The 22,971-nt window shown below is 45.3% G+C and overlaps 1 non-coding gene and 1 pseudogene across 1 annotated transcript; both read left to right on the top strand.

Moving 5' to 3' along the window:
- Positions 1 to 5,886: 5,886 nt before the first annotated feature.
- LOC126095658 (5S ribosomal RNA) lies at positions 5,887 to 6,004 on the top strand (annotated as a pseudogene).
- Positions 6,005 to 21,530: 15,526 nt separating this feature from the next.
- On the top strand, positions 21,531 to 21,604 carry Trnat-ugu (transfer RNA threonine (anticodon UGU)). Its single transcript has one exon. It is a non-coding gene; the product is annotated as a tRNA-Thr (tRNA).
- Positions 21,605 to 22,971: the final 1,367 nt, after the last annotated feature.

Here is a 22,971-nt window from a genome sequence, read left to right as displayed (position 1 = left end):
GCCGCGCCAGCGCCAGCGCCGCGCCGATCGCGAATGCTTTATCGGCCCTCACTCTCCAGCGCCACGACGGCCCCCCAGCTGAGTGATGGCCTGTTACTGGCGAATCATTCGCCCGAACGGGCTGAACACGAGTCCACTGCTGCCGTAACCACTCTAAAGAAGGGAGGTGCGCTCGCCAGCCTGCTCGTCTACGATACAACAGACGGTAGAGCCTTTCAAACTGATCTGAACGTAATCATTTATTCAACAGCAGCGGTTCGCTGCCGCACACATTGGTGGTAGGCTCTGGCGTGTCTGGACTGGATCACCATTACTGCCTCTAGCGAGCGGAAGTGCCTAATCGATTGAACAGTCCGAGTAGTGGGAGCTACATTCTGTCAATACGGCTCCTGTTCTGACGTATCAATACATAATGTTACAAATGCGTAAATGCGTGCAGTTTCACAGTATTGTAACATAATATTTATACGAGGGTGAGTCAAATGAAAACCTTAAGCATTTTTTTTAAATATTATTTATTGTGCAGAAATGGTACAAAGCTGTATCACTTTTCAAAATAATCTTCCCCACGCTCAATGCAAGTCCTCCAGCGCTTACAAAGAGCTTAAATTCCTTTAGGAAAACATTATTTTGGTAGTCCGCGCAAACACTCATGTACCGCGTGGCGTACCTCTTCGTCAGAACGGAACTTCTTTCCTCCCACTGGTATGGAAATCACTTGGGGCAAGGTCTGGTGAGTATGGTGGATCAGGAAGACACTCAAAATGCAGGTCTGTGATTGTTGCAACAGTTGTACCGGCAGTGTGGGGCTTTGCATTGTCATGTTGCAAAAGGACACTGTTATCAGCAATCCACGTCGCTTTGATTTGATTGCAAGCCGCAGATGATTGTTTAGGAGATCTGTATATGATGCACTGGTGATAGTGGTCCCTCTAGGCATGTAATGCCTCAAAATGACGCCTTTCTCGTCCGAAAAGGGAGTCAGCTAACGTTCCCTGCTGATGGTTCTGTTCGAAACTTCTTTGGTTTTTTGAGGAATGGCGCCATTCCTTGCTCGGTGTCTTCGTTTCCGGTTGGTGGAAGTGAACCCAAGTTTCGTCCCCAGTAACGATTCTTGCAAGGAACCCATCACCTTCTCGTTCAAAGCGCCGAAGACATTCTTCACAAGCATCGATACGTCGTTCTCTCATTTCAGTAGTCAGCTTCCGTGGCACCCATCTTGCAGACACTTTGTGAAACTGGAGCACATCATGCACAATGTGGTGTGCTGGCCCATGACTAATCTGTAAACATGCTGCAATGTCATTCAGTGTCACTCGCCGGTTTTCCTTCACTATAGCTTCAACTGCTTCAATGTTCTGTGGAGTCACAACTCGTTGTGCCTGACCTGGACGAGGAGCATCTTCTACTGAAGTCACACCATTTGCGAACTTCCTACTCCATTCGTAGACTTGCTGCTGTGACGAACATGCATCATCGTACTGAGCCTTCATGCGTCGATGAATTTCAATAGGTTTCACACCTTCACTACGCAAAAACCGAATAACAGAACGCTGTTCTTCCGTGGTGCAAGTCGCAAGTGGTGCAGCCATCTTTATACTGATACTGCGACGGTATGTGAGCAAAATTTCGATTTGTTATTACAAATTTAAGGTTTTCATTTGACTCACACTCGTATTTTTTGTGTGTCTGCTAAGTTGTGAAGCTCATACTCTAGAAGGCTCCCCCCCCCCCCCCCAAACGAGCCATCCTGACGAACATTATTTACATGTACATAATAGTTGAAGTACTTCATGGCGATTACGAAGGCAAATCCGAAGATCAAGAGCTTAGTGTCCGGTTAGTCCAGGAAATTTCTGGCACTAATTGTAGCTTTCGCCTGTGTTAATGTTTAGTGCACGCGAAACACGCCTCTAAAACAACTTTGGTGTACAGGTTCTCCCACAATCCTTTGGCGCCAAGAAACCTGCACAAATAATCTGATACATATAACGTCTCGCAACTAGGCTTCGCAGTTCAAAAGGCATGGTCACTGTTAATATGATAGGGGTATTGTGAAGTGGGGATGTGTCACACTCAGTCCACTGCTTTTTCTAATATTTATCAATGATTTCACAACACACATGACATCAATGACTTTTCTACTGGAGAAATCTAACTGTGACAGATTTGTTACGTAAGTGATTTAGCAAGTAGGGTAGTGGGGCATATCGTCTCTTAGTCTACTGAGAAGAGTTTGTGGCTAAATTTCAACGAACCACAGTTGACAGTTTCTGTTCTAGCAACAAAACATTTTTTACTGTCGGAGTATGATCAAATAATCAGTGACACCTTTCTCCTTTCCTTTATATGGCGTTTATCCCGTCCAGTAAGAGATCCAGTTTTTCAAGATTTGTCAAATTTTATTTTATTTAAGTACTTGCCCGGAAGCCCCGCGGTCGGTTAATCCGCCGCGCCGATTCGAGCTGGATTTTTACTCACCTCCCTGTCTCGCAAAGCCCTGCGCGTTGCGTTATACGAGAAAGTCATCAAATAATTTTTGCAATGAGACTTTTCAATTGATCGTTTTCAAGAAGGATGCCATGCAGTCTACGGAGGGCCGAAAGGGCACTTTCCCGAGCTTGTGTTGCTTCCTTCGTTGCAAGAGTAATTTCCGCCGTCCCTGACAATGACAGATAGGAAACCTTCTGTATTTGGTCTATTTCAACTCCGTTATGTCCTACGGTTTCATATTTTGAAACAACTCTAGGATACACACAAAATATTCTTAGCCCACAACAGGGGATTAAAACAATCTGCTAGTACGTTACTTTAAATCCTGTTGGCTGTTCAAGTGTCGCTATCATCCACTTATTTATTTGTCCTAATGAGATTAATTAATAATATCAACTGATTCAAAAGAAACTGCAGATCGCAAGTCGAGTGTACGGTAATTTTTAGTTTTTTAACACTGTGCAGCTTTCTTTCCTTCAATAAAATCATCTCTTGCTGCTTGCAGTTTTGTCTAGATTCGTGCCGCGAGGATATCTCCACAGTCAAATCTGTCATCCTCAGCGTAACACTATTTCACTTTGTTGCTCCAATTTTCAGTCTACTGGGTGTCGGCTTATGGTAAGAGGTGTCTCTTCCTCGACCCGAGACATGGAGTGATAACAGAGTCCTTCGAATCTAATTTAACTTCCCTGCTGATAAATATATATACAGGTTGTCTGCGGTGTAAATGCAGATATTTCACTGATGACTGTGGACAGTGTACTGAACAACATTAAAACAGTATTTACTTCAACTGCAGAGTAATGGCTCTGAGCACTATGGGACTTAACTTCTGAGGTCATCAGTCCCCTAGAACTACTTAAACCTAACTAACCTAAGGACATCACACACATCCATGCCCGAGGCATAATTCGAACCTGCGACCGTAGCGGTCCCGCGGTTCCAAATTATTTGTAAAATTGACTCGATTCTGCAATGACTGAAATAAGATCACATATACTCTCAACCAGTGAAGTTTCATTTCGTTGCCTCCCTCCCCTCCCCTTCTCGTCATCGGTACTTTTCACGACAGGTAGTGTGCTTTATTGTAGCAGTGCAGGAATTCCTCGCGTCTGTTTCGAGTTTTTCGCTGAACTGCGTTACTTACTTACCTACACTACCGTAAATCTCTGGAGTTTTTTCAAATGAGCATTCTGTGACTTATAACTCCTGCTGAAGGCGACAAGTAGGCAATCTGTCAAAACTCAGCTCTCAAACGAATATTAATCAGCTGATTTCCCGAGAAATAATCATCAGCGTAAAAATGTCATTCATTTCCAGTATTCGGATAACTAAAACCAGCATTTGCAAGGTTCGGATAGCTCTGAAGCGGCATAATTTTTCGGTGGTGCGGTCGCATTGAAAGGGTGTCCTAAACGTTTGCTGTATCTTTATCAATGATACACGGTACTAATTTAACATTATTCTGATAGCCACTGAATTATGCTGCATTTCTTTTTTTCGATTATGAGTGTATTTGACGGAAACTACGCCGAAAATGACCTGTGGTAAAGTTTGCAAATTGTTCTGATCAGAAACCAGAAGTGAAACTGTACCGGGATCAATGTAATCAGCCGTACGAGCGAGCGAGTGACGCGAGGAAGCGTTTTAAGTGGGGGCCGCATGCAAATCGGATATTTGCAGCCGCGGCTACTTGGGCAGCATCGGCGAGGCGGCTTTCAGATTCGCTATTCCCTGTGAGCAGACAGCACAGCACGGCGAGGTCCCGACGCGCCCGTACAACGGTCGATGCTGAGCGGCGGCGCGAATTATTCAGGCAACAGGCCGCACGCTAAACGCGGCCTTTCTTAAGCCGGCCCGGAATAATCCAGCCGCGCCGCGCCGCGCTCTGCAACATCGCCGACTCCCAGCCGAGCCCGGCGCGGACCACCACGCTCCCGCAGGTCACGCTCTGTACACGCGACCGTGGCTTCCGTGTTTGTACCTCTGGTTCACTTGCTGGTAACACACCCTATGAAATTCAACGCCATCTTTATCAACCAGTGTTCTGGACTTTTTTAATGTAAATTTGTCAGGTTCATTTTTTGTGCGACTGAGGTACACAATAAGACCCAATCTCATCGCACGAAAGTTAGTCACCCCCTAAAGAGAGCACAATGGTCGCTGTAGGCGGCGTAAAACTGGTACCAACCAGCCATGTGACCCTCCGCCGCTGGCTCGAAGACATGGCAGGAAGTGTACGTGGGTGGTTTGGTAAGTCTGGTGTATTTCCACGAAAGAATGAAACATCTTTGTTGCACGTTCATAAATGGTAAGCTTACTAATTTCAAGTATTGTATAAAGAAACTCAACAACGTACAGTTCTTTGTTGACGGCTGTCTGAATTTGTCAAAGTGTTGACTGCGATTGAAAATGAAGAAAACCGGTTTTTATGCTGTTATTATACAGGGTTATTACAAATGATTGAAGCGATTTCACAGCTCTACAATAACTTAATTATTTGAGATATTTTCAAAACGCTTTGCACACACATACAAAAACTCAAAAAGTTTTTTTAGGCATTCACAAATGTTCGATATGTGCCCCTTTAGTGATTCGGCAGACATCAAGCCGATAATCAAGTTCCTCCCACACTCGGCGCAGCATGTCCTCATCAATGAGTTCGAAAACATCGTTGATGCGAGCTCGCAGTTCTGGCACGTTTCTTGGTAGAGGAGGTTTAAACACTGAATCTTTCACATAACCCCACAGAAATAAATCGCATGGGGTTAAGTCGGGAGAGCGTGGAGGCCATGACATGAATTGCTGATCATGATCTCCACCACGACCGATCCATCGGTTTTCCAGTCTCTTGTTTAAGAAATGCCGAACATCATGATGGAAGTGCGGTGGAGCACCATCCTGTTGAAAGATGAAGTCGGCGCTGTCGGTCTCCAGTTGTGGCATGAGCCAATTTTCCGCGTGCTACGCGTGAAACTTGCCCGCACGCGTTCAACCGTTTCTTCGCTCACTGCAGGCCGACCCGTTGATTTCCCCTTACAGAGGCATCCAGAAGCTTTAAACTGCGGATACCATCGCCGAATGGAGTTAGCAGTTGGTGGATCTTTTTTGAACTTTGTCCTGAAGTGTCGTTGCACTGTTATGACTGACTGATGTGAGTGCATTTCAAGCACGACATACGCTTTCTCGGCTCCTGTCGCCATTTTGTCTCACTGCGCTCTCGAGCGCTCTGACGGCAGAAACCTGAAGTGCGGCTTCAGCCGAACAAACTTTATGAGTTTTTCTACATATCTGTAGTGAGTCGTGACCATATGTCAATGAATGGAGCTACAGTGAATTTATGAAATCGCTTCAATCATTTGTAATAGCCCTGTACATTTTCATTTGAAGTCAGGCAACGGCCTTGCCACACTGGATACACTGGTTCCCGTCAGATCACCGAAGTTAAGCGCTGACGGGCGTGGCCGGCACTTGGATGGGTGACCATCCGGGTCGCCATGAGCTGTTGCCACTTTTCAGGGTGCACTCAGCTTTGTGATGCCAACTGAGGAGCTACTCGACCAAATAGTAGCGGTTCCGGTCAAAGAAAACCATAATAACGACCGGGAGAGCGGTGTGCTGACCACACGCCCCTCCTATCCGCAACCTCAGCTGAGGATGACACGGCGGTCGGATGGTCCCGATGGGCCACTTGTGGCCTGAAGACGGAGTGCTTCATTTGAAGTTCACGTGGACTCCGCAGTATCACTGACGACCATTTACTTTTGGATTAATGACTTTAACCGTGATCGGAAAAGCGCTGAAGCGAAGCGCGCCCCGGCCGGTCAGTTAAGCTCATCACAAAGGAAACCATTGATAAATCCATGATATGGTAATGCAAGACCGTTGAATAAAAATTTGTGAGATTGCCGGGACTGGAGGCGTTTCAAATGAGTGAATGCGTAATAACCTCTTCGGAGAATTGGCCATGAAGAGGCTGTGCGCGACATGGGTGCTGCTGTTGCTCACACACTACCACAAAAGCGCATCCGGCACATTTCAACACAATGTCTGGCGATATTTGATAGCAATCAGCAAGACTTTTTGCACTGATTTGTGATTGTTGATGAAACCTGGATACATCATTACACACCACAGCCAAAACAGTAGTCAAAACAATGGACAAAGGCTGGTGAAAGTCTACCGAAGAGGGCAAAAGCCATTTGTCATCTGTTACGGTCATGGGCACGGTTTTTTGGATTCCCATGGAATAAGCCTCATAGATTACTTAGAGAAAGGCATAGCCATAACTAGGCACTATTATGCTTCATTGTAGGATCGTCTGAAACCTGCGTTTACTGAAAAAAAGACCAAGGTTGGCACGAAAAAAAAGTGCTCTTTCACCTGGGTAATACACCATCCCACACATCAGCGATAACAATGGAGGAAGTATATGTACTGAGCTTTGAATTGGTTACTCAGCCACCCTATTCACCTGAGTTAGTCCCTTGTGACTTTTTCCTCGTCCATAACCCGAAACTTTGGCTCGCTGGAAAGAAATTTTCATCAAATGAGGAAGTGATAGTTGCAGTCAGAGAGTATTTTGCTGAGTCTGATAGAACCTATTTTTCCGACGGGATAAAACGGTCGGACCCATAGTACCTCGGTCTTTCTTAAGTGCCTGTTGTTCTTCCTCACGCAGAAGTTCTAATATATAAGTCTCATTTCTATGATCTTTTCTAGCAAATTCAAGGTGTGTGATAGCAGCGTGCAGCGTGATGCCTCTGTAATTTCCACATTTTCTTCAACTGCTCCTTTTGAATTGAGGGACGATGACCGCTGGAATAAGTGTATGTTCCTCAAAGGAAACTAGTCGAGAAGTAAGGTGAGTTGTTTACCAAACAAACATTTCTCGCTTTTTTTTACCAGACTTGACAAACCACAGTCGTATGTGTCAGTCGGTTGTATGGAGCCAGCACAGGAAGGGGTGTCGACGTGGGCACGTGTCTAAATAGTAAAAAGTGCCATCGTGTTTGGATGTGCCCATGAGAGCACCGATTCGTTGGTGTAATAACGTGGACTGTCCAAAGTGTTTACAAGAAATGGTGTACTATTCGCAGCCACTTCACACGGTCCAAGAACAATGGTCGTAAAATGATTCTATCCTAACAGACAGTGGCCTGAGACGAGTGTCACATTTTATGAATAGCAATCAGTTTCAAACCCGGCAGTAACTGCTGCTGATGGTGCATACAGGAACATTTCAATCTGTTTCATAGAGAATTCTACGAAGGGAACATCATGCAGGTAGATTTGTGGAGTCGGGTCTTCGCAGAAGGCCACTGCCAACAGCAGCAAACAGAGCTGCACGTCTTACACGGGCCAATCGACAAAAGAACAGGATAACAGCTGAGTGAAGGCCTGTAGTATAGCCCAACGAGTCGTGATATTGCCTTCAAATTATGCAACGAATGGAGTGCTCCGACGGTCCACGGAGGCGTTTAACACACAGTGGTTCTGTAATGTTATTGGGATGTGCTTCGTACCGCGACGTGGCGTAATCCTTCGTATTAGCGTAAACATAATCAGAATGTTTACATTTTCGGTGACCAACTGATTGTCCTTTCTTCTACTCATCGTCAGAGGGCCCCTGTGAAGTGTGATAGGAGCGCTGATATATACGTAAAAGATGTGGCGGACAGGGTAAGCAGCAGTCCGCGGGTGTTTGCTATTGATACTGTGGTGTATGGGAAGGTCTCGTCATTGTGTGACTCTAGGAGTATACGACTCACACAAAATTTCCACTACGTGCGATGAATGACATCAGCATCATCGTTTTCCTACTCCAGTTTCTACAAGCGCTCGCCATCTCCTTCGCTCTTCATCATTTCCCGTTCCAGGACAACCTTCCATTTGTGTCCTTTCTTCTCCACATCTGATCTTACAGTCTCTATCCAGTGTTATCTTCGTCTTCCCCGTGGTCTTTTTCGTACGAGGTTCAGGATGAAATGCTTTTTGGCAGGTTTTTTGCTGTTCATTCTCTCTATTTGCCCATACTACTGACGCATGCGTTTCCCTATGACACTGGTAACAGGAACCTAAATACCAGCTACTTTTCTATTCATTTCATTTCTGATTTTGTCGTTTCCAGTTGTCTGATTCATAGTTCTAATGAATCTCATTTATGACGCCTGAATTCTGCTGAGGTCTTTGATTAGTAGGGTACATGTTTCTAAATCATATGTATGGACTGGTATGGAATGGGTGCGGTACATGGTCGCTTTTGACTTTTGTGGTATTTTGCCGTCCCAGAGAAGATTTCTGACTTGAGTGTAGAACTGGATGTTTTCTGTGTGCTGCTGAGTACTTCTTGCTTTCTTAATGGTGTTGCCTTTCGAGATGATGCTTCCCAGCTACTTGAAATAGAAACAGATTGTACTTTGACTCCTAGAAACTCATTTGAGGCTGTACCTTGCACAGAGTGACAACTAGCTCTAAATGTAGAAAAACGAATTTCAATGCGGATGAGTAAGAACAACAAACTCATGATATTCTAATACAGTATTAGAAGTGTGCTACTTGACACGAGTCACATCGATTAAATATCTAGGCGTAACATTGCAAGGCAATATGAAATGGAATGAGAAAGTAAGTGTAGTAGGGAAGGCATTTGGTCGACTTCGGTTTACTGGGAGGATTTTATGAAAGTGCGTTTCACCTGTAAAGCAGACCGCATATAGGACATGAGTATTTGGGATCCGCACCAGATCGGATTAAAGGAAGACATAGAAGCAATTCAGAAGCAAGCCGCTAGATTTGTTACCGGTAGGTTCGAACAACAAGCAAGCATTACGGAGATGCTTCGGAAACTCAAATGGGAATCTCTGAAGGGAACGCGACACTCTTTTCAAGAAATATTACTGAGAAAATACCCAGAACCAGCATTTGAAGCTGACTGCACAAAGATTCTACTGCCGCCAACATACATTTCGTGTAAGGATCTTGAAGATACGACAAACTGGAGCTCGTTCGTAAGCTTATACACAGTCTTTGTTCCCTCGCTCTACTTGTGAGTAGAATTACTATTAGTAGTACGGGGTATCCATCGACAAATACTATACGCTGGCTTGCGGAGTATGTAAGCTCAAAAAATGGTTCAAATGGCTCTGAGCACTATAGGACTTAACTACTGAGGTCATCAGTCCCCTAGAACTTAAAACTACTTAAACGTAACTAACCTAAGGACATCACACATATCCATGCCCGAGGCAGGGTTCGAACCTGCGACCGTAGCGGTCGCGCGGTTCCAAACTGTAGCGCCTAGAACCGCTCAGCCCCTCCGGCCGGCGGTATGTAAGCAGATGTAGATGAATACATGAATAATTCGATCTTATTCCTAAGAAAATGTCTTAAGACTATACAGAACAACGGCTGAAACGTAGCAATCAACACCCTTGTAATTGAAACTTCCTGGCAGATTAAAACTGTATGGCGGACCGAGACTCGCGCTCGGGACCTTTGCCTTTCGCGGGCGAGTGCTCGGAGACGAGGTACTGGCAGACGTAAGGCTGTGAGGACGGGGCGTGAGTCGTGGCTTGGGTAGCTCAGTTGGTAGAGCACTTGCCCGCAAAAGACATAGGTCCCAAGTTCGAGTCTCGGTCCGCCACACAGTTTTAATCTGCCAGGAAGTTTCATATCAGCGCACACTCCGCTGTAGAGTGAAAATTTCACCCTCGTAATTTCGTACTTCTACAGGCTCTAATTGTCAACGATCGATTTCAGCTGGTTAGGGCATACATACACTAACTTGGCCGCGCGCGATTAGCCGAGCGGTCTAGGGCGCTGCAGTCATGGACTGTGCGGCTGGTCCCGGCGGAGGTTCGAGTCCTCTCTCGGGCATGGGTGTGTTTGTTTGTCCTTAGGATAATTTAGGTTAAGTAGTGTGTAAGCTTAGGGACTGATGACCTTAGAAGTTAAGTCCAATAAGATTTCACACACATCTGAACAATAACTTGTCTTCCTCGCCCAGACTTGGGGCAGAAAACAGGAACAGCTCGAGTTTCCTGGGGGAGGCTTTTCACGCAATGCGCTTATTTACGTTGTTCCCAAAGGAGGGTATCTATATAAAGGCATATTAGGGAGGCAGGAATGAGTCTGAAAGAAAAGTCTTATTTTCGAAACTCCTTTTAATACATTCTGCAACGAATGCGCTCGGCTGGTAGACAGAACCGCTGGGTACATTTTGTCACGGCGGCGAGTAGCGTTCCTGAGATGCCTCCGGCGATATTATGGGAGTTGGCTGGAGAAAGCCAATCACCGGCAAGTTGCGCGCGGAGCCGTGCCGCGGCCCGTGCGCTGCGGTCGCGCCGGAACTTTTCATTAAGGCCGCATATTACTCTCTGACACCGGAGAATTCGCGTCCCGCGGTACCACGCCAGCCGAACGAGTGCTGCCCTCGGTACACGAGGCGCCTCGCTGCTCTGCACGCTGAACACTGCGAACAATGCCCACAAAAGTCCCGGCGATGCTTTGTCACCACTCGGGCGAGTAGGACCAACCACGACGAAATCACTCTCAGATCACTCTAGTTAAATTTTACACCTGTTTCCAAAATCACTTCACACCGGTGACATTTATAAGACACAGAAATCTTAAATGCGTAAATATTAGCTTACGCTCGAACGTGACCTTAAGCAGTCAAATGTATTACCTCGCGTTTCGCGGTTTCATATTTCCATGATCAGGTGGATTTAAGTCGGTTAATAAGTTATCGATGTACTGTATGAACAACTTTTGGGTAACCTGAGACACTGTCTTATAGAAAGTACAAAATATCCCTAACATTGGTGATTAAAATCCTTCTGTATCTTGTACCGCCTGACTGTATAAAAAACTTCAGTTATAAACAAACGTTTCGACCGTATTACAACGTCCTTCCTCAGGGCAAGACTGGTTTTGGTGGAGGAGAGATGGCTCTATTTATTGCAGTCGATCGGTGTCAATACATCATATTTGTGTAAACTTATTGGCCCTAGAATACACACTGAAGCGCCAAAGAAACTGGTATAGGGACACAGAGATATGTAAACAGGCAGAATACGGCGCTGCGGTCAGCAACGCCTATAGACGACAACATGTGTCCGGCGCAGTTGTTAGATCGGTTACTGCTGCTACAATGGCGGGTTATAAAGATATAAATGAGCTGAGAACAAGTGAATATCAGGAACCCGGTAAAATTTCAAATCTCCAACATCGTTGCGGCCGGAAAAAGATCCTGCAAGAACGAGACCAAAGAGGGCTGAAGAGAATCGTTCAACGTGACAGAAGTGCAACCCTTCCGCAAATTGTTGCAGATTTTAATGCTGGGCCATCAACATATTTCAGCGTGCGAACCATTCAACGAAACATCATCGATATGGGCTTTCGGAACCTTGATGACAGCACGACACAAAGCTTTACGCCTGGGCTCGCCGACACCGACATTGGACTGTTGATGACTACAAACATGTTCCTGGTCGGACGGCTCTCGTTTTGAATTGTATCGAGCGGATGGACGTGTACGGGTATGGAGACAACTTCATGAATCTGCATGTCAGCGAGGGACTGCTCAGGCAGGCATAGGCTCTGTAATGGTGTGGGGCGTGTGCAGCTGGAGTGATATGGGGTCCCCGATACGTTTAGATACGACTCTGGCAGGAGACACGTACGTAAGCATCCGATCTGATCACTTGAATCCATTCTTGTCCATTCTGCATTCCGACCAACTTGGCCAATTCCAGCAGGACAATGCGACACCCCACACGCCCAGAATTGCTACAGAGTGGCTCCAGCAACAAGCTTCTGAGTTTAAACACTCCAGCTGGCCACCAATCTCCCCAGACATGAACGTTATTGAGCATATCTAGGATGCCTTGCAACATGTTGTTCAGAAGAGATCTTCACCCCATCGTACTCTTATGGATTGATGTACAGTCCTGCAGGATTCACGGCGTCTGTTCCCTCCGGCTCTACTTCCGCCATTAGTCGAGTCCGCTCCACGTCATGTTGCGGCACGTCTGCGTCCTCGCGGGGGTCCTACGCGATATTAGGCAAATGTACCAGTTTCTTTGGCTTTTCAGTGTAATAGCCTAGTCATGACGAAAGGGGGGAGGGTAGGGACGAAGTTACTCGTGGGCTAGCAGGCTTGTCAGTGATTGGCCACAGTCTGCAAATCAGCGCTTGGTGTTTGGTGGGCGTGTTTTCTTCTTGGTGTGCGCGGAAATACACAGTCCTTTGTTTGTTTGTTTGGGCAGTCTTGTCCCTGCCCTGTGAGGCTTCTGCGCCGCGACCGCTCGCGGTCCATAGGACTGGGATAGGCGGCAGCCAGGACGCCGGAAGTTTGTAGTCGTCCCCTTTGTTGATGTTGTCAGGCTGCTTAATAATTTCAATTGCCTCTAGAATTTTACTCTGGCGTGTCCACGACTCTTTCGCCAGCACATGGGCTGCCTGGAACGAGACAGGCTGTCTAGAGCCATGGTGGTGTTCCGCTATCGCCGGTTTACTGTACTGTGCTCCGCTAATCGCACATAGCGTTCACGTTCTGCTTCTCGTGTGCTAACTTGTCTCCCTGTCTTCCCCCGGTAGCTGAGTGGTCAGCGTGACGGAATGTCAATCCTAAGGTCCCGGGTTCGATTCCCGGCTGGGTCGGAAATTTTCTCCGCTCAGCGACCGGGTGTTGTGTTGTCCTAATCATCATCATATCATCCCCATCGACGCGCAGGTCGCCGAAGTGGCGTCAAATCGAAAGACCTGAACCAGGCGAACGGTCTACCCGACGGGGGGCCTTAGCCACACGACATTTCATTTCCCTGTCTTCAATATGTACGCAGCTCCGCACTCGCACCGTAGTTCATATACTCCTGCAGTATTTAGTTTGTTGACTGTACCCCTGATGCTGCGCAAAATCGGATTGAAACGTCGTCGGCGGAGGACGCTTCTTAGCCGTTCACTGGCGCCATTCACATGCGGTAAGTGCACTAGCGAAAGGTTCTCTTCCTTTCCTTCTCGCCTTGTTTTATTTCGGTTGGACTTGGTGGCCTTTCTTAAAATGTTGTTGCTATAACCGTTGGTGCAAAACGTTTGGTGTAACTCACTAAATTCTTCTTTGATGTTGTTAGTGTTAGTTATTGGTTTTACAGTTTATAACTAAAGTATTTTATACTATGACGCTACACACTACCTAGAAGAATGTTGATCATTATGACACCGTCCGCGGAAGCCTACGTAGTTACGTCAACTACTTAACAGCATTATCTCATATAACTCGACTTGTAATTATCTTACAAGAAAAAAGTAAAGATTGTCTGATTCACCAACTGAAATTTTTTTTATGTAAGGTAATGAATTTGGCTTTCCAGGTGACAAGGGCATCACAAGGGGCAAAAAAGTTTTTTCTTTGTTGTTGCATGGGGCTAAGAGCATCGCAAATGAATCTAAGACTGGAGTCAGCACCGGAAAAGGCACAATGAGTAGCTAGGTTTATTGAAATGAAGTCAGACACCCAAGTTCAGAGAAATTCCAGAACACTATACGGGAAACTACCATCCATAAGATAACGGCACAGGAACTTTCATCGGAAACAGGGGTTGTGGGTTCGAAGCACCGAGTAGGTACCAATGAGAAGTGACGAAGATACGGAGAGAATTCAAAGGCTTGCCAGCGTTCACACAAGTCTTTTCGTAAGGCATCAAAAGAACTGCGAATCCCTCGTACGGCAGTGTACCGCACACTCCTGCAGTGTCTCATCGGTTTCCGTACAGACTACAATTGCAATACGAAATCAAACCAGAAGACAAGCCAGTGCTTGATCTTACTGATTAAAAGGCAGTTATTGAGACAGCTGGCGTTGACACGTGAGAATGGGTTTCCACTAAGTTGGAAAACCGACTAGATATTTCACGTGTGACAAACGGAGCGCTAGTAGAACTGGATTAAAGAACCAGAAAAAAAACTTTAGTGGTTGGGACATCAGACAAAGTTTACTTTTTTTCCTCTCTCAGACAAAGTTTACTTTTTTTCTCTCAGTTTCAAGTCGAGTTACATGGCGCAGAAGTCGTGACGTACCTCTCGGTACATCCTGTACGACTGGAAATTCAGCCTGCGCCTAATGAATTAGAGTACCACTGATTTCCAAAGTAGTGTATACACTCCTTATTGACATAAATTGAAATAAATGATGGAGTAGCCCGTATTGGAAAGTATAACAAATGTGGCTGGCTACAGTGTAGTTGCAACTGACAAAGAAATCGCTTCACTCGCAAGAATCCACCGTCGTATCGGTATATTAATCTAACTTATGTATCACTGAAGCGATTACGCAATAATACAAAAGGCGCAAGTACATTTGTTTAGTGTGAGCCGGGTCTTTTATATCTCCAAACAATATCAATGCAACAACACACGTCATAATACAGGCTGTGAAGAGTGTCTCGATATTACGCGGATCTATAATTAGATTTTTGGCTAAAGGAGTCCAAGTACATCGCAGATCAAGGAATACCATCTGTGTATATCTGTTACACCTTCTTGGGTGCGCAGGTGTAATGTCAGCTGCGCAACAGCATCAGACAGATTTCCGAGAAGTGCCAGGAGTGCAGAGCTCATCGTAAAAAACACGAGAGACGACAGTAGTTAAGATGACCATTACGCCTTATGTTCGTGTACGTGAAGCGCTTAAGGGTATCCCCGGCCGCTAGTTTAACGGCAACAGTATGAAAACCCGTTGGCAATGTTACCCGCAACAAGAACGGATTGCGATTCAACAAGAGAACGCAATGCGTAACCAAAGGCAACGTTCCACACACACACCAGTCACGACTTCCCGCTTTTTGCGACGAGATCAGGAAATCTGTGGCGCATAGCTAGGGAGGAGTAAGTCCCCACCTCGCAATAGTGGCAGGATGGATTATTACGAGGGCTAAGCTGGGTTCTGTTCCCTCTCCATCTCAGTTAGCTCTCCGTCTTTGATGACCTTGATATTCGTTAAATTTTAATCTCTCTTACTTAGCTCGGCTTTCGTAAACGACAAACGATAATCCTAGAGACCAGCAAATGCATGGCAACATATTTCTGGGTTAGGTACCACTGCTTGAAAACACATGTCAATATATTAAGACTGGAAGTAGTATACGTTCTAATTGCCATCTTTTTTCCTTTCAAAAACGCGTATTCATTGTTACTGTGTTCTCTGTACTCTGCTGCACGTCTCTAGACTTGTTCCAAACGTGAAATCACGGAGAAAATGATTCAAACGTTCATTACTAGGGACTAAGGGGTATTTCCGCCAAGCAGTGCTTCCCTCAGGTGTTCCTTAGCGAAAGCTATGAACCCACTGCACGTAGTTCCAATGCATACAGCTGTATTCTTTGATTTTAAAGGCGCTGTTGAAACATTGTCAATGCAGGTGTGTGTGTGTGTGTGTGTGTGTGTGTGTGTGTGTTTCTTTGTTTTTGTGTTCTCCAAATGCGGGTATGGGCAAGTGCCTCATACTCGCCCATTTCAACCAGTTATTAAAAATTCCTACTTTGACACAATAGTGGAAAAGTGTCAAGGCTAAGAGCTGGCCAGTCAGCTTTATGGCTTTAGTATTAGAAAAACCGTCCCGTTAACTTAACGTTATGGATGGGAGGGTTGTAATACCACAGTTCTGTTCAAAATTTAACTTGCATGGGCGACCGTCCGGTTACTGTCGGAGCAGCTTCGCCTGATTGTTTCAGACATTAAACACATGGCGCTGCGAGCAAAACGCGTCAAGTTAAAATACTATAACGCTTCTTTCTCTTAATTCCGAATCTTAGTAACTCTCACTTAACATCTGCCACATCAGCCGGATTGCCGGAACGAATCACTTGATTTGACATCTTACGTAAGATATATATATATATATATATATATATATATATATATATATATATATATATATATATATATATATATATAAAGGGTTCAAATGGCTCTGAGCACTATGGGACTTAACATCTGAGGTCATCAGTCCCCTAGAACTACTTAAACCTAACTAACCTAAGGACATCACACACATCCATGCCCGAGGCAGGATTCGAACCTGCGACCGTAGCGGTCACGCGGTTCCATACTGATGTAATCTACACATTCCATGGAAATTCACTGCAGGGCCGCGCGGGATTAGCCGAGCGGTCTAGGGCGCTGCAGTCATGGACTGTGCGGAGGTTCGGCGGAGGTTCGAGTCCTCCCTCGGGCATGGGTGTGTGTGTTTGTCCTTAGGATAATTTGAGTTAAGTAGTGTGTAAGCTTAGGGACTGATGACCTTAGCTGTTAAGTCCCATAAGATTTCACACACATTTGAACACATTTTTTCAGTGCAGGGTACCTCTTCGAAAGTAGATCCATGTGCATGAGTTTTTGATGATCTTTCGACTTCACGGTTTGCACGTCCCTAAGAACCTGTAAACATTATAACAAGTGTCGTATTCAAACTGACGTGCTTGAGAGGAGTATGGAATCAATCTTGAAGTTGACGATCAGTTCCGTGCGCAGCCGCGGAACGTAACTGGAAGACAATGTCGCTAGACGGATCAAGAGCCTCAATAGGATTGGCTATAAAAAAATGACTTAAATGTTGAAACCGCACTGATAATAGCTGCTAAGGTTCCCAGAATGAGATTTTCACTCTGCAGCGGAGTGTGCGCTGACATGAAACTTTCCTGGCAGATTAAAACTGTGTGCCCGACCGAGACTCGAACTCGGAACCTTTACCTTTCGCGGGCAAGTGCTCTACCATCTGAGCTACCGAAGCACGACTCACGCCCGGTCCTCACAGCTTTACTTCTGCCAGTATCTCGTCTCCTACCTTCCAAACTTTACAGAAGCTCTCCTGCGAACCTTGCAGAACTAGCACTCCTGAAAGAAAGGATATTGCGGAGACATGGCTTAGCCACAGCCTGGGGGATGTTTCCAGAATGAGATTTTCACTCTGCTCTCACACGGATAATCAAGCACTCTCGAATCGAAGACTCGGTTGAACATCACAGTACAGTATTCGGCGATGCAAGTTTCGAATAGGAGGGGAGGGGGTGGATCTTTCAATTTGACAGCTATAGGAGGTACTTTGATTTAACTTGGTTTCCAAATGACGATGAATGTTGTATATAAACAACCGCAAAGCTTTGTAGGATATGTCATCCTTGATTAGATTGTTGATTGAACTACGAAACTAGGCGCTACAGTCTGGAACCGGGCGACCGCAGGTTCGAATCCTACCTCGGTCATTGATGTGTGTGATGTCCTTAGGTTAGTTAGGTTTAGGTAGTTCTAAGTCTAGCGGACTGATGACCTCAGCAGTTAAGTCCCATAGTGCTCAGAACCATTTGAACCATTTTTTTGAACTACGAAACTTAGGTGTTAAGCTGAGCTATGAAGTCACTATCACATAACACGGTACACCAAGTATTAGTTAGGTACTACTGAACGTAACACACACACACACACACACACACACACACACACACACACACACACACACACACACGAAACAACCATTACAGTTTAGCAGAGGTACTAGAGTTACGGAAAATCACGTAATTGCCACTACGGCATAGAGTATGTAGTGATTCAGTGTGGAGGCATGCAGGCGTCATTAGGTTTACAGCTGTATCGTGTCGACATGAGGCCGTAGGTCAGCAGAGCGCAGGAAGACGCTTAGCGGCCGGAGCCTGGAGCCCACTTGTGAATGCCCACAGCACGCGCCAAGCCTGTTGGCCACAGGAAGGGGCGTCGGCGCGGCGCTGACTCTGTCAGCAGGAACAAAGGCCCACCCGAGCAGCGAGCCCCAGACGTTCGGGCCGGCGCGCGGGGAAGCCAGCTGCAAGGCTAGCCCCATACCTAATAAGTCAAGGGCTGCCAACTTTACCTCTCCACAAACCATTGTATTAAAGCGCCTGTGTACACGGCCACAAAGGGTGCACGCAGCTGCTGATGCAAACTGTGACGTGCTACACATTAAAATAGATTTGTTTGTTTGGATGAGAATTTACGGAAGTATTTTCGTTGCTGTTTGTGATCAGCCGCCAACGCTACATCGGAGTAAAATTTTCTTCGTCCAGTAATTTGGTTTACACGAGTGACACAAAAATGTTACGACGAAGACGACTCGTTATGTGTCGAATGTCGCATTAAAAATATTCTCAGCATTAGGTACATACGTCATCCTCTATTATTACAGACTAGTGGGATCTGTCACTACGTCTTTCTTTCACCTTGGAAAGAAAGCATTATGGTAATCTCGAAAAAGCGTTTCACGAAACAATTAGTCATAGCTGACCAGGTGAATCGTTTAATGCCTACCTCATTACAGCCTTGAGTGATTAACATAAACCATGAAATCTATATGAGAAACGCCGCCGCTCGGTCTTGTAAGCTCACGCCTGTGAAGAAGCATACCGGAGTATTATAATGTAAACGCAACTCGGCGACAACTTCATGGTTTCCAAATGGTTTGTGTAGTAATGTGCATCTGTGTATGAGTTTCCCATATACTGATGACTACTCTGGGGCGGGGAGGGGACGTGCGGAGGGGAGACAGATAAGAGGGGAGTGTGCACCTCCTGGTGAAGCGTGCTGGAAGTTTAATAACACGGATCGTCGCATGAAGAAATGCAAAATTCAAATTACAGGTAAAAAAAAAAGCACTGTGAAATGAAAGCAAACGAGAAGGAGACCAAAACAAAATTCATCCATCACAGTTCGCCAATATGGTTTACGTAATTGCTTTTATACGCGAATTTTGTTTTTGGCGTGTTCTTTAAAATATTGTCATATATTTCTATGCCGAGCGTCACCGTATACTGAATCTTGAAAACGTATACAATCTTAGCGGTCGCTCGGTTCCAGACTGTAGCGCCTAGAACCGCACGGCCACTCCGGCCGGCGTCAAGTCTCTGAAGCGTCTTGTCTCTGTAGCGTCTTGTGTGTATTCGCCACAAACATTTCTCTCAATTCCGTTCACTGAAGCAGGAGCACCAGGCAAAAGTTACCTCGGACGCTAAAGAACATTACAATTTACGAAAAGAACCAGTCGTTTTCAAACTGCAACATGATTTTCAAGCGTTTTCGTCTGAGTATACAAGCAAAACACGAATTATATTATGTGAATGGCGTAAGGACTACAAAATATCATTGCACATTGTGACGAGGACACAGTGAAATTGCTATTCTATTGCAACTACAAGGTTGTGTGCAAAAAGGGGCCGGCCGAAGTGGCCGTGCGATTCTAGGCGCTACGGTCTGAAACCGAGCGACCGCTACGGTCGCAGGTTCGAATCCTGCCTCGGGCATGGATGTGTGTGATGTCCTTAGGTTGGTTAGGTTTAAGTAGTTCTAAGTTCTAGGCGACTGATGACCTCAGAAGTTTAAGTCGCATAGTGCTCAGAGCCATTTGAACCATTTTGCGAAAAGGGTAGTATTGAAGAGTTTTTGCAACCAAGGTGGTTTCTGTACCAGAATCACCTACTGGGGGATTCATCCCTGTCAGACGGGGCTGAGTGCTTAAGACACAGGGGTTGCGTCACGTGGTGGCGGGACGCAAAAGCCATATTGATTTTAAGTATGGTGGTGTAACGTTAAATCAGATGGTTGACTGCACTATTTCGTCAACCAGAACACCACCCCTCCTTCTTGTCTAATGACATCTATGTCGATGAGGGGTTAAACTATAGCGTTGGTAACCTAATGTGGTGTATTCCGTGTTACGATGCAGCACACAGGGTTAGGATGAACGATAAAATGAGTTTCAAGTAGGTCGAAGATTCAACGACATTCTCTATACCTACGTCATCAAATACTTTCTATACCAAATACTAATACTAAATGCTAAGAGCAGCACGTCCAGCTAGATCAGAAACGTGAAGCCTTCTTTGATAAAAGGCAGAAGTAGTTCTTCCACCACGTAAAAATATACAGTAACTGATCATTTAGAGACTGTTACTTTAAGTACTAACTAGCTGCAGTTCCCGGAGTTGCCCAGGATGTTCAATACCTGCCACACAACGTGACTAGCCCTGTGCCTTGACACTCATAGCGAATGCAAACCAGACGGAAAACTGCAATCGTTTTAAATCGAATGGCATATTTGAATCACTGGGTATCAACGGAATGCGAGAAATGAATATGTTTTCACCTGTAGCATACCCCGTGATAGTAGTGGTGTCTATAACGGTCGATATAGGTCCTTCATGGCTAGCCTTGTTCCATTGAATGGTGAAGGCGGGGTCGATGTTGCGCAATAGTATGATAGGGGAGAGCTTATGTGACGGTAATCCTAGGGGCTCAAGAGCATTTAAAAATTCTGTCACGTAATGCACACCTAGCTGTGTATGCACTACTGAATCAATGCATGTGGAGGTGAAAGAGTTGTCGGGAAGCATTTCTTGGATAAGCTCAATAACATATTTAACACTGTGGTTTCGTGGCGCTAAAATAGCCTTTTTACACAGCCATCGATGAGAGTTCTGCCAGTTCTAGCTTACATGAACAAATCAGTTCTTAAAAGTACATTAGTATAAAGGAAGCAGGATGAGTCAGCTGATAGATGGTAATACAATCTAACAGCCACGCTTACTGACGACCAAACTAAGCTAAAGTCAAATACGAAATGGCGATTTAAAGCTTTCGCTTCCTGAGAAAGCTCTATTGTGCTTTGTTATCTGTATTCGAGAAAGAAAACTTCGATATTTCTGTTAAACTTTGATAGGGACTAAATGATTTTCTATTAGCATTTTTAATTCATTTTTTCAAGCAAATTTTGAAAATGTTTTATTTTCCCTGTGCAACCGCACAGAAGGAGGACAATGGCCGGTTAGCCTTCTTCTTCTGGATGCACACGCATTGCTCGAACTCTTACGGGACTCGGTAAGATTGTCTGCCACGAGTAATGAGTATAATGGGCAGGGGTACTACGAATGTAGTGTGTGGACATTAAGCTGGGAATGTGGGTCTCACGGGGAGCGTGCAAGGGATAAATCCCTGCAGTCGCGGTATCCTCTGTGTCCTCGATGGCTCAGATGGATAGAGCGTCTGCCATGTGAGCAGGAGATCCCGGGTTCGAGTCCCGGTCGGGGCACACATTTTCAACTGTCCCCGTTAATGTTTATCAACGCCTGTCCACAGCGTAGGGTCTTGATTCAATTATCATTTCATTCTGTAGCGCTGCATGGTCACCGATTGTATCTGTTCTTTCGGACATGTCTTCATGTACATGCTAATAGCGTAGAGCTTCGATACGGCAGAACTGAGGAGTGTAATCGGCCACGCAGTGGAAACAGTACGTGTGAGGTTGTTGATGAACGTTATTGCTGTTTATCGTACCTTGCCTGGGTTTGTTAGACGATCTATGTATTTGAATCGATGCGGGTCCATCGCAAGTAATTTGTGTTGAGTGCTAGGTTGCCATTTATGACGCACGTCAGTGTTTGTTGAAGGGGCTTCCAGACAGTGCGTTTAGCCTCTGTATACGTCCTTGTATTACGCTAGTTTATTGGTGTTAGGCATTGCTGTGGCAGTTAGGGCTGCGATGGCGGCCGGCTATGTGCGCGCACGCAAGCTCTTGGTTGTAGATAAGGTCACATCAAGCCTGTCTCATTATTTGTAGTTGCCTGAGTGAGATCGCCTGATCTTTAATTTGCTTTTTTCTCAACCTGTTTGTTACTCTGCTCCTAAAGTCCCTAATGATTACTGTGTCTGGAATATGAAATCTACTGCTGCCACTTCCTTAAGATTTTGTTATTTGATGAATGTTGTAACTGCTAGTATAGCTTAGATTGTAGATTGTTGGTCAATTCATCGGTGCCCGTCTAAGTAGCTGTAATTAAGCTTCGAACTGTTATACACTAATTTTTAACTCGAGAATCCTTAATTTCAGGTTTTTAAGGTACGGGTGTTAAAGGGGAAAACGCCGGTACTACGATGAAAGGGAGTTGTTACTAAAGGTTTCTGTGATCAGGTTTTAATACAGTTTCCCTTTCACATCAGCTTACTGTGAAAATCATTTTTATTATTTGTCTCGGCCTGCTTGCGGCGGAGTCCGTGGACCGTTACATTGTATACAACTAAGGCGTCCACTTACGTTGACCGTACTGTGGCGGTGGACCCAGCTGACTTGAAAAGATTATACGATTAATCATATTATTTACTGTGTACACAAACACTAACTGTAGTGCTATGGTTCAAAGGAATGTTTAAATTTCACTGTGCATTGAATTTTAATTGCTTGGGCAATTAAAAATGTTCAAAATTGCCAGTCTGCATTTAGTGGATCCATTTCACGCTTCACTCCTATATATGTGACATCGGCCTTATTCTCAGTTACAGCAAGCTCACAGGTTGTATGGCGGTGAATTGTACTTCTATATCTACTTACAGTGAACCGTCAAAGAAACTGGTATAGGCAACCGTATTCAAATAAAGAGATACGTAAACAGGCAGAATACG

The sequence above is a fragment of the Schistocerca cancellata genome, chromosome 1 (genome assembly GCF_023864275.1).
Source record: "Schistocerca cancellata isolate TAMUIC-IGC-003103 chromosome 1, iqSchCanc2.1, whole genome shotgun sequence".
Taxonomy (NCBI): Eukaryota; Metazoa; Arthropoda; class Insecta; order Orthoptera; family Acrididae; genus Schistocerca; species Schistocerca cancellata.
The sequence above is the reverse complement of the archived record's forward strand: the minus strand, read 5'-3'. Positions and strand labels throughout refer to the sequence as shown.